The sequence below is a fragment of the Anas platyrhynchos genome, chromosome 39, assembly GCF_047663525.1.
Source record: "Anas platyrhynchos isolate ZD024472 breed Pekin duck chromosome 39, IASCAAS_PekinDuck_T2T, whole genome shotgun sequence".
Lineage (NCBI taxonomy): Eukaryota > Metazoa > Chordata > Aves > Anseriformes > Anatidae > Anas > Anas platyrhynchos.
The window spans coordinates 4,410,054-4,423,207 of record NC_092627.1 but is presented as its reverse complement, the minus strand read 5'-3'; the positions used below and the strand labels follow the sequence as shown (position 1 = coordinate 4,423,207).

At 38.7% G+C, this 13,154-nt stretch overlaps 1 pseudogene; it reads left to right on the top strand.

The window, feature by feature from the left end:
- Positions 1–269: 269 nt before the first annotated feature.
- On the top strand, positions 270–12,901 carry LOC139998627 (serine/threonine-protein kinase RIO2-like; annotated as a pseudogene).
- Positions 12,902–13,154: the final 253 nt, after the last annotated feature.

Here is a 13,154-nt window from a genome sequence, read left to right as displayed (position 1 = left end):
GTGCCGTGGGTGGTGTTCCCACTGGATCGGTCTGGGCAGATACACATGCAACCCCATTAACTCTTTTAGAGTAGAGCGAGGGGTTAAGCCATCACCTTAAGGCTTATTCTGTCTCGATTCGTAGAGGCTTGTTTTGTCTCTATTTTGAGTTGTAAGTGACTTTGCTACCGGCTCGGTATGCGAAGATACATCGGAGGACACGCGTCTCTATGTAGCTGCCAGGACCCAAAACAGGCTCCGCCGGTAGGGCGAGGTAGGGGAGAGGGGGGCGTGCGCATGCGCGGTGCGTCCGCGTGAGGCCGGCCAGGCCTGTGAGGGGGGTGCGGGCGCGGCCGCCATGGGGAAGCTGAACATGGCCGTGCTGCGGTACCTCAGCGGGCAGCACTTCAGGGTGCTCACCGCGGTGAGACGGGACGGGACGGGACGGGGACAGGGGAATGGAAGGGAAGGGAAGGGAAGGGAAGGGAAGGGAAGGGAAGGGAACGAAGGGAAGGGAAGGGAAGGCAAGGCGCAGCTCCCCCCCTCCCCTCCCGTCCCCTCCCCGCTGATGCCGCCGACCGTTCCCTCTCGCCCCCCGGCAGGTGGAGATGGGCATGAAGAACCACGAGATCGTGCCTGGCAGCCTGGTGGCGCCCATCGCCAGCCTGAAGCACGGCGGCTGCAACAAGGTGCTGCGGGAGCTGGCCAAGCACAAGCTCCTGGCCTACGAGCGGACCAAAAGTGAGTGTGGGGCCTGCGCTGGGAGCCTCCTCCCGGCCCTCCCGGTTCTTCAGCGCCACAGAAGTGCGGTAGCTTGGTCATTCGGGTATCCGGGGCGTTTGTGAGCCCCGTCTCGCCTTGGGGCTAGCTGGGGAATGTGAACTCCTTCAGCAACAAATGGTGTTGGTGATTTCTGAAATTCATGGATTCGTTCGTCCAAATTCGTGGATAAAATAAATAATTGTTAGCTAAGGTAGTATTTAAGTTCACATAGGGATCAGCCCAAATGTGTTACAGTCTTACAGCAGACAAACTGGAGCGGACTGCAAAAGCCTTATACCTTCAGCCAGTCAGGAACAATCACTAAAGTAGTATTTATTCTGTCCCATTCTGTTAGTAGTGTTGGATTTCCTTTAGTCTTGCACTTGCATCTGGCTTTGCAAGCACAATGTGGGAGTCTTCATGAAATTCATCTCCTTTTTGTCTCCGTTTTTCAGACCATTAAGGTTTGGTTTAGGTCTTTGAAACAATCCTGAATCCTTGCCGTGTCTCCTAAGTAATCATCTTTCAAAGTAATCCTATGCAATTTGAACCATTGTCACTGCCTGCGTTACCAAGGGGCTAACAAAATGTCTGCTTTTTATCCAGTTAGTTTTCAAAAGGCTTGCACGAATTTAAACTTACTGTCAAGTTGGGTTGATACTAGCCAACAGTGAAAATACTATTTGAGTGTTGTGTACCATAAGCAGGAAAAAAAAAAAGAGACCAAAATGAAACTTCTTTTAAAAGAAACACATGCATAATATGGAATGAAATGTTGTGTAATTTATTTTTTCCTAGCTGTCCAGGGCTATCGGTTAACTAATGCAGGATATGATTACCTTGCCTTGAGAACTCTGTCTTCCCGGCAAGTCATCAGTTCTGTTGGAAACCAGATGGGTGTTGGCAAAGAATCAGGTAATTTAAAAAAGTGTTTTCAGTATATAATTTTTTTTTTTAGAAGAAATGGGTCTGTATTTTTGTTAATTTGTTGGAAACTTGGTGAATTTACCTTTGGATAGTCATATCAGTTAATCTATCAAACACCAAAATTTATGGTCACTTCAAGTTCTGTGTGAGTCTTGACTACATCTGATTTTTTTCACAAGTGTTGTTCCACTTTGACCATTTTGTACAATTCTTGGATGGTTCCTTAAAAGGTATTTTGCAAACAGGTGACAGTTGTCTTGTGACTTGCAAAGAATTTTGAAGCCTTCTGTCAAAAAGATTAACATCAAATGTTTCATCCCACCTAAAAAAAAAAAAAAAAGTAATATACAGTCCAAACTATTGGAGTGCTATCTTGGTTTCTCATGCTCATATGTTGATTGTAATTTGGCACAGCATGTCTTTTGTCATTAAAAAAGGACGAAAAAAAAAAAGAGGATTATTGGGGACAAATGGTAAAAATGAAACATAGCCAATTGCTAACACTGTTTTAAAGTAAGAGGTACCTTGAGTTTTCTGTCCAGTCAAGAGAAGTCTTTTCTAGTGTGCCATTAAGTTACTTCTTATCCCCTAGTCTGAAATATGTTTCAGATCAGATGGATGGTTCAACCAGATGATCTTGGAGGTCTTTTCCAACCGTAATGATTCTATGATATTCTACTAGTGGAGCAGCATAATCTCTTCACCAATGACTTCTTCTTGTTCAGATTTGTAATACATAATATACAAATTTGGTTGTCTTTTCTGTTAAAAGAAGTGTAGTAGACTTTGCTATTCCAGAAATAGCAGTTACAAGAAGTCAAGTAACCGATTTCTCACTGCACTGTTGCATTATATACCTGTCAGATACCATTTCTCAGATCTGTGCTGCTGTTTTTTCTCCTAGATATTTATATTGTTGCAAATGAAGACGAGCAGCAGTTTGCAATGAAATTGCACAGGCTTGGAAGAACTTCCTTTCGCAGCCTGAAAAATAAGCGTGACTACCATAAGCACAGGCACAAAATGTCATGGCTGTATTTATCCCGGCTAGCAGCAATGAAAGAGTTTGCCTACATGAAGGTAGGTGGTTGTTTGCACCATATTAACAACGATGTAATAGTCTGGAATGTACTTCTCAGATTATCTTCTCATCACTTCATATTTGCAGTATATGTTAGGATGTATGCTTTTTATTTGTTTTTTTTAGTGGACTTAAAGTATACATTTCAGAGAATGACAGTGCTGATGCATTTTGTATACTTTCAAGTGACAAAATCAAACTTTGCCATGGAAGTCGAATGGAACTGAAGCAATTTCCATAAAATTTCAGGTGAAGCTGTCCAGTCATCTGAGTCTTAATAAAGGCAGTGAATAAACTATCGCCATTTCACTTAACCTTGTCTTAGGAAAGACTATATGCTAGGGAAAATTCGTGAAGTATCTACTAGTATTTTAGTCTTGTCAATTTGGATCACTTCCACAAACATAATTACAGAGTATTTGTTAGGTCTGTAAGCGATGAGTTTCAAACTGGGAGGAGAGCACACTGAGAGCAGCCCTGCAGAGAAGGACTTGGATGTTCTGGTGGATGAAAAGCTTGACATAAACCAGAAGTATTTGTTTGCATCCCTGAAGGCCAGCAGCCTCCTGAGCTGCATCAACAGAGGAGTGGCCAGCAGGTGGAGAGAGGTGATTGTCTCCCTCTGCTCTGCCCTTGTGAGGCCCCACTTGGAGTGCTGCATCCAGGTTTGGGGCCCCCAGCACAAGAAGTATGTGGAGCTGTTAGAGTGGGCCCAGAGGAGGACCACAAAGGTGATCAGAGAGGTGAAGCACCTCTCCTGTGAAGAAAAGCTGAGTCAGGGTTATTTAGCTTGGAGAAGAGAAGGCTTAAGGGAATGCTAATAGCAGCCTGCAGTACTTAAGGGGGCCTACTGGTAAGCTGGGGAGGGACTCTTTCAGGGAGTGTTGTGATAGGACAAGGAGTAACAGTTTTAAATTAAAATAATGGTAGATTGAGATTAGATACTAGGAGGAAATTCTGTGCTCAAGATGGTGAGGCACTGGCATAGGCTGCCCAGAGAAGCTGTGGATGCCCCATCCCTGGAGGTGTTCAAGGCCAGGATGGATGGGGCTTTCAGCAGCCTGGTCTAGTGGAGGTGTCCCTGCCCATGGCAGAAGGGGTGGAACCAGGTGGTCTTTAAGGTTCCTTCCAACCTGAGCCATTCTGTGAATCAAGTGAATGATTTGGTAAATATGGTTAGAGCAAGCTAACAGAGCTACAAAATACTATGGCCTACCTTTAGTTAATCTTTAATGTAGTGTAATACTGGATATTAATATTTAAGAAGAAACTTTTGCCTTACTGAGACTGAGTGTGGATTACCTGACCAGGCCAAACTGTATTTACAAGAACTGTTGACCCTTTTTCTAACACCCTATTCCCAATTATCTGCTGGTGGTTTCTTAAGCTAACAGACCAGATACGATTCTGCTGTTTTTCTATCCCGTTGTGTTTTCCTGCCACCTGCAGGATAACTAAACTCTGGAAAATACAGAAGCATAGTTAGTAGTGAAAGTTCAGATTGCTCTTCCTCCTTAAGCACATGATTTGACTTTTACAGTTAGCAGTTGAATAATGTGTAGGATGCTGCTTCCGCAATGGTGCTTAACTGCTTATCTTATAGTTGTAGTTTGTCAGGTATGTAATGTTTTCTTAATGGTTATCTTTTATTTTTTCAATATGTTGTCTCTTTCCAGGCTTTGTATGACAGAGGATTTCCTGTTCCAAAACCTGTAGACTACAACAGGCACGCAGTTATTATGGAACTCCTTGATGGCTACCCTTAGTAAGTTTGGAAGCTTGAAGTCTGTTTTACAGAAACCCTAACAACGATAGGTTCAGTAAGACAGCAGGGATGACATTTTTCCTTATTGTGTGAGTCAGTTCTGATCATGCTGAATAAAGCATGAATAAAGTCAGGCCCAGAATGGCTAGGGTTCTGCTTCATTATATTTGGAGAAATTTGTGAGAGAAGGAAAACTAAAAACATACTCTCTTTGTCCAAAAAGACTGGTGGAAATAGACTTTTTTTTTTTAAGTACGGAATACATCAGAGGAGCAATGTGATACAGAGGTTAGTGCTACAACCATTTTCTACACAGAAATTTTATGTTCTATATGTTATTTATTCAATGATATTCAATATTGATATATTCAGTATATCAAATATTCAGTATTGAGTTGTGTATCCTCCACGTTCTGAGCTCCAGTTCATGATCCATGTTGTGGTAAAGATTCAGGTAGGATTACAACTTGTACAGTTGCCATTGTAGAACTTCTGTGTTGATTTTTTTGGGGGGTGTTTGTTTTTTGTTTGTTTTATTTTTTATTTTATGTATTTGTGTGCATTGAACGCTGTTTTTTGCTCAAGGAAGATTACTTTTCTTCAGTTTTTCAACATCCAGAAACATGAAAAAATGTTGAATTTTGTATGTGAATGAATGGCTTGTTTTGTTTCCATAGCAGAATGCAAAATAGCTATTTGATACTCTATATAATGTACAGTAACAAAGGTTCAGTGTAATTAATCCCAAAGTATACAGTTGAAGAGTTACATTGAAGAAGTGCCTTTTAAGACTTTATTCTATCCCGTTTCCCCGCCTTTGTTAAATAGTTCCACATCTGTCCTGTAGACAGAAAGCTTTAAAGTTACATGTGGGCATTGCAGGTGAGGCTTACCATGCTATCCCAGTTCTGCAATTTTAACTAAGCATTTCCTGAAGGAGATGCTGTACTAGATGAGAAATTATTTCAGGTGATCAGCATCTCAGAAGATACCAGTTTAGATGACTTCCAGATTCAAAGAACAAATGATATATTTTATGATACAGACCTCTGGCTATAAGAAATGTCACCAATTAATTTTGCTGTTAATATGAAAATATTCAACAGCAGCCTATTACAGAGCTGCTTGAATTCCATTGTGTTTTGTTTGTATGTGCAACTGATATGTTCTCATAACACTACAGTGTTGCATTCAGGCCAAAATATATCACAAATTAGCTGTAAATGACGGCTTCTTGACAGCTCCTGGTATAATAAGACAGCTGCCTATTTATTCTGCTTGTAAAAATAAGGTGATGTCTATTCTGCGCACTTTTGGGGCAAAACATATACTTTGCTTTTATTCTGGAGTTTATGCTGGAGTATATTCTGGAGTGCTTTAAGCTTTTTTTTTTTTTTTTTTTTTGGCTTTGCCTTATCCCCAGCTTAGTCTTGAAAACACTTTTTTGTGAGACATTTGAATGGCATTTGAATACAAGAAGACCTAAGTTACCTAAAACAATCCAGACATAAAAATTCGCTGATCCATTGTTTAAATTAGGCAGCATAACCATCGTGTTTGATAGGAGTACAAGAGACAAAGGGCTTTAGTTAAAACGAGGGATTTAACCTGGAGATAGGAGAAGCTTTCTCCCCATGAGGGCAGTGTGGTGGAGATTGCACAGTATGTTTCCATCCCTGGAAACTTTCAAGCCCGCATTGGTAGAGCTCTGATTAGTCTCATCTAATCTCAGAATTGACATAGCTATGAGCAGAGTATTGGACTAGTAACCTCTGGAGATCCCTTACGACTCAAATTGTGACCCTGTCATTCTCTCAGATGTAACTCATATGCCTTGTCTATATTTTTAAATTAATTCCTTCAGGGTTCAGGATATTTTCTTTTTTATTTAACTTTCCAGATGCCAAGTACACCACATCGAAGACCCTGCTGCTGTCTACAGTGAATTAATGGATCTAATTGTAAAACTTGGCAATCATGGTTTGATTCATGGGGATTTCAATGAAGTTAATCTCATACTGGATAATGATGATCATGTCACTATGATTGATTTCCCTCAGATGATATCAACATCACATCCAAATGCTGAATGGTACGTACAAATGATGTATGCAAAATAAACCAGTTAAGTGCTGATAACAACAAATAGTCAACCATGATTTGTTTTCATAAGCCTGCTTCAAATTCTTTTTCTACTGTTTTCACCATACATTACAAATGCAATTTGTTTCATGAATGAGTAGAAATCTCCTTAGGATAAATGTGTAATTAATTGCTTCTCAGTTAATATTATTTCTTTCAATTAAGAAATGAATAGAAATAATCTGCATTTATGTATGTATACCTACACGTGTACTTTCTCACTTCGAGTCACTGATGGTTATTAATATTCAAATAAAAGGCAAGAAAGTAGAGTAAAAGTTTGTCATACCAGTAGACTTAATTTCCTTGATTATTGCATTTTTACAATTCTGTATTTTTTAAACAGGTATTTTGACAGGGATGTTAACTGCATTAAGGAGTTTTTTAAGAAACGCTTCAACTATGAGAGTGAGCTCTTCCCATCATTCCAAGATATCAGGTAAAAAATGCCAGCTGACTCGTAATTCCCCCATGTTATGGTAGTTACGTTGGTTTTCTGAGAAAAATGGATGCCTCTGAGAGATGATTTTAGAAGTGAACAGGGGGAAAAAGAGCCAATTTGAAATATTTTTGTCATTCTTACAGTAAAAAGGATCCATACTGTCTTCACTGGCAGTTACTAAAAGTGGTTTCCAAAAACTGAAGCACGTCTTAAAATCTGCTGTCTCCTTTGTCTTACCTCTTGCAGCTAGGGGAAAGAGATACATCCAAATGCCGTAAATGTTACGGTGACGCAGAATTAGTTTCTCTGACTCTTAAAACCATGGTTAACAGTCCTGGGGGATCAAGTATTAACTTAGTTTTTAATTTTAAATTTAATTTTCAAAATGCTAGTACATGTGGTGACCGCCTCTTCAAATATTATCTTCAAAATTTTCCTACTGTAGTTTGTCCCTTTTGAAAAGCAAACAATTTTCTCACATATTTTAAGAGCAAAGCTGATTCAGTTAAAAGGGTTTTATATCACTCTGAGCCCTTTCTCAAAGGGGAATTGTCTGTGTGTGTGTCAACATGTCCTTCATCGTTCTGTTTGCACAAGCATAATTTAAGTATTATATTTGTTAAAATCAAATTGTTTGCTTTCAGTAAGTGCTGATTATGAAGATGGAATCATCTTGTATGAAAGTCTGGTTCTGTCAGGCTACATTCTGCTAACTACCCAAAGCCCTGCACTGTAATATGTTACCTATGTTCCAATGGAGTATACTCTTTTTGTTAATAGCATGGTAATTATAGTCTAACTGGATAGTATTTTTAATCCAAAATACAGCATAATGATTTGATATATTAAAAGAAAGCTCACTTCTATTTCTTTCAGGAGAGAGAGTTCTCTTGACATAGAGATTGCTGCCAGTGGTTATACAAAGGAAATGCAGGAAGATGATGAGCTGCTTTTCCCAGAGTGCTCTGATGAGGATGATCATACAACAGAGGAGAGGGAATTTGTAGAAGATGCTGAAAGTAACGCCAACTTCCTCAGCCAAGATAAAGAAAACAATGCAGACTTCATATATGAAGTGGTTTCTGAAAGCAGAACCTCTGAAGACTTGTTATCACAGTGAAGATGCTGAAGCCACAGAAAGTAGTGAAAATTCACAAGGACTGAGTATGTCAGAGTTGAGTTCAGCCTTAGAAAAGGTTGAAGGGCAGCCTGTGCTTTCGAAGTCCAGTGAAGATGCAGAGAGTTGTGCACTTGGTTTTTCTGAGCACAAAAGAATACCTGACAATGCTGCTGAAAATCAGACAGAGGGCAGCAGTGATAAGGACAACGATGAATGCCCTGATCTGGTTGACTTGTCAACTTTAAATAAGGAATTGAGACCTTACAGGTAAATACTTATATTTACTGTCTAGTGGTGTGGTGAAATTTTCTTCTTTTTTCTTTATTTCTAGTAATAATGTGAGTAAAAGTTTTTTTTTATATTAAAACGCTGCTGCTGCTAAGTAGCTTTGACAAGTGAGTTTATAATTAGAGTGCTCTTTCTCAGCCTCTGCCCCTCATTCGGCTGAAATTAGCAAGAACAAGCTCTTTGGAATATATTATTCAAATATATTTTACTGAACGTCATACCATGTGGCTTTTAATGCCTTTACTGACACACTTGGAAATTCCTTCTTACCTTTAAGCTAACCCCTTCTTATATAAAATTCAAACTATTAGTTTGCAAGCTCCCCATGTACCTGAATGCATATATAAAGTTCATATACCCTGTTTTCTTTTTGAATTTTTCCTTTTTCATGAAATTCTACGCCTAGGCAATGTACAGAATCTGAATTAATCTTTTTAGTGTTCTGAAGCTTCTTTTTCTTACACTACTTTGTGTAGTATGTATGTGGCTATTGCACTATAATCCTTCCTGTCATAAAATGTGTTTTTTGAACTAGTGTTAATATTTCAAATGTAAATGTTCTTTCTGTAGTACTCAAATGTTCTGCTAGCACTTTTGATTGTATATCAAAAAAATGACTGAAACATGATGCTCACTGAATGGAATAAAACATTAATTTACATATTTTAGAAATGAAGACAGTATGGTTCATATTGCGGAGCACAGAACAAGAACTAAAAGTACGTCAGCCAGCAGTGTTGGGAGCTGTTCAACCATTCCACCGGTAATTATTACTGCTACTGTCTAGTTTACTCTGATACCATCTTAGGACGTAGCTGTTGAAGATATTTTTACAAATACCTAGTTAGCAGTAAATGTCTTTAATTGATTACTACTATGTACATCTTTGGTTTGTAGTTCCATGTTCACAGAAAATAGGTCTGATGCTTTCTACATGTTTACAAGTGAATTATATCCAGTGCTGTACTTCATGTGTTGTTCTTTGCTCTTTCACAAAAGCTCTACTCCGGCATTAGCAACTTTAATTTCATTTCTGTTGCTAGAAATCAATTCTGTTGCCCATAATTAATGTTTTTGTATTTTAAATTTGCATGCGTGAGTAAAGATTTAACTTGGCCTTTTTTCATCTGTCTTTTTAACACATCTCTTACCACATTTCTGAAACATAGATATGAATTCATTGTAGTCATGGTGTCTTTGGCAATATGAATTTGACTTTCAGCATTACATAAATCAATACTTTGTGGCAGAATTTTACATCTTTCTTCATCCCTACTCAGTATACTATCCAGTATGGCTACCTCTATCACATTTTAAAGAGTGTGTCTAAATTTTAAATGGAAGAAAGGCCAGTTTTATGCATAAATAAATGTGTTAGGGAACAGCATGTTTGCAAGTTGTGCAAGACTTTTACAGGACTTCGTGTGAAGGAAAGAGAGACTTTTGTTAGTCATCCCTGTTCTTACTGTAGGACATGGCCTGGTGCCTTATTAAGGAGAAAAAGAATTAGCCTTGAATTATGAAATGAAGTAAAGAAGAGCTAGGATAAATGCTAGGATAAATGCTAGGAATTGCCTGGCTTCTGATCCATGCGATACATATTTTTTCCCTTTCAGTTTGCTAACCTAAACGTGTAGGATTTCTTTTGGAATCGCCTATAGATCCCTATTTGAAATTATATTTCTGTACACCAGTAGGTGGTAGCAGTGGTCACTCACTGTAGAAACCTTCCAGATTGTTTAGCGAACACATGTTTTTTCTGTAGGCAGACACATCAAACTTGTTAAAATATTCAAATGGCATTTAAGTACCTAATATTCTGTTCTAAAAGAAAGATAAAAGCAGAAGCAGCTTTCAAGAGATTCAGCCACATAAACATCCTGTGTCAATTTACTTTGTGTAATCTTTCCATTTATATGCTCTTACGCTAAGTAAAATGTTTCTGCCCATTGTTAAATCTTATTTGAACTTTTGAATACTAGAACTAAAGAAAGGATATGCATGATGAGCTATTTGTAACATCAGAACGTGATTGCAAAACGAAAAACACAAAAGGCACTGCAGTAAGACCCACTGAGCTGCTTAGAGCCAATGCCTGTTACTGCTTCTAGCACTTCTCTGTTGTTTATATAGCTTTCTCAATGAAGAAACACATTAAAACATAAGCAGGTTTCCAGATTAAACACACAGAAGGAATTCATATGGGCATGTATAAACAATAGCAGTAATAGCAGTAGGTGCAGTCATAGCTGGGTGACTGTGCCAAAAAGAAAGCCTTATGAGTTACAGACAATAAGCTATTCCAGACAAAATAAAATGTCTTGTTGTGCTTGTACAAATCTTTGTAGGGACTGCTGCAATTTAATTATAGGAAATAATGTAAACTATGCAAAAATTTAAATAATAAATGATAGATTTGTTTATTCATTTTGCTGACAGTCAGGCTTAGGATGATGGAGAGACTAGTGAGACTTGCATGCTGTGGTTGAGCAGTAGTATTTTGTGAATTTACATTTTTGCATAGTGAAAATATCTGGTATTTGTATTGCAAAGTTTCTTCTAGCGAGCCTTGTATGAACTGTGAAGGAAGTCATCTGTCCACTGAAGTGGGAGAAGTAGAGAAGCCTTCTTTCAGAGCTCTGCCTATAAAAAGCAGAGGATGACAATTGTCTTACTGACAGAAGAAAAACATCAGTGGCCCAGTTTAAACTAGTTCTTACCAGCTTTCCTCTTACCAGCTTTTCCTTTTGGAATATTTTTAAAGAGCATTCACAGATTTAATTTCCAAAATGCTCTTGTTTAAATACTGAGTTCTGCTAAGCTTCCGAGGAAAGAAAGACAGATCTTATACTACTCTTTTTATTCACATTTTTGATAGTCAACCTGCATGTGGTAAAGCTTAGGAAACTACTATTCAGGTGAATACTATGTAATTACTACAGCATTCTTACTGAAATCAGCATTGGGTACCTGGATTTATTTACTACCTTGTATTTGCAAAATTTAGTTGTATTAGTCACAGCAGTTTTTAAACAGTGCCAAAAGAATTCTTTCTGGTTCCTGACTTAACTACCAACTTACTACTTAATGTGCTGACAGTATCATAAACAAAAAACAAGGCAAGAGAAATTGGGGTAAATGCAAAAGAAATGTTACTAGATTGTGGGGTAATTTTGCACCAGCAGGTACCTCAGCTCCTCCATGCTTCTCTTAGCCCTGTCCTCAGGTGGAAAAAGGGGGAGAAAACATGATGACGTAAAAAATATTCATGGGTTGTGATAAGGACAAGGAGATCTCTCCTTGTGCTGGAGCAAACTCTCTTGGTCCTTTTTCTACTTACAAGATGTTTGTCAAATCTCCAAGCACAGGACATTATCATTTTTGCTGAAGGCATATGTTTTGCACTGAAAAGTACTGGTTCATTATGATTCCTGAATGAAAGGCACCTAAACTCTGCAAGATATCACCTAAGATGCTTTTTATTAGAGCTAACGCTAAAAGAAAAAAAAAATAGCACAGGTGATCGTACACCCCTTCAAATGCTAGAGCCCTGACCCTGACTCCAAACCACATAGCTATACTGTAGACCTTGTCTGTAGCAGAGGTTCTCCCCTTTCACTCAGTTGAGATAATTACATGATTTTCTTACAAAGAAACAACTCTGCTTGCTCAATTTCTGCTGTTGAGAAGAGGTGAAGTTCTTATTATAACTTCTTTCTGCTCTGTTAGATAAAGGCAAGACCACAGAGCAGTGGTAATCACTGGAACCAGGCGAAAGCTGCCTGCAGGCTCCTCTGTCCCAAGAAGCTGGCTGAGTTTGCCCCAGGCCAAGGGATTTGTGCAGCCCCACAGGGGGTTCTGGGGCCACACAGTATGGGCAGCACAGCACAGGGCAGGCCTGGGCAAACTCGAGTTAACCCTGGTGTGGATCACCAGCTGCTCAGCGCATGGTGGTCTTCTCGACAGGTTCACTACCACATGTTCATGTTAGTACTGAGAATACAGTATCATTATGGTAATGTTAGTACTAAGTGATGTTCAAAAACTTCTGATACTGAATTGTTTATTTATTTGTAGGAACTGGTGAAAAGGAAGATAAAACGTCAGCTGACAAAACAGCAGAAGTCTGCTCTGAGGCGACGACTACAGAAAGGAGAGGCAAACGTTTATACCAAACAACGTCGAGAAAATATGCACAACATTAAGTCAAGCTTGGATGCAGCTAGTTTCTGGGGATAATTTATCATAGCTGCCACCGAACATGAGAAAACTCACAGTACATACAGCTAAAACAGTTACCTAATAACCAAGCATCCTTTTATACAGTGGAGGAAAAAGTTCTTAACAATACCGTGTATTTTTGGAAACTAATAAACATCACGCTGGTTCCTCTGGTTTTGTTTGCATGATTTTATTTTGTGTTCCTAGTTAAAAATATCGACTGTGATTTAAAATAAATTAGTAGTACTAGGTACGATCATTTAAGTACAGTATTTCCAGCAGTATCTTGTTTTAGGTCAATTTTACTGTTTTTGTATAGATTAAGAATCTTCTGGTGTGCAGAGGATTCCTCTTTAAAAATTTTCCTTTGTTCCTACAACATAAAATTTAAATGTGAAATTCTGCCCTCAGGTTACAAACAGATATT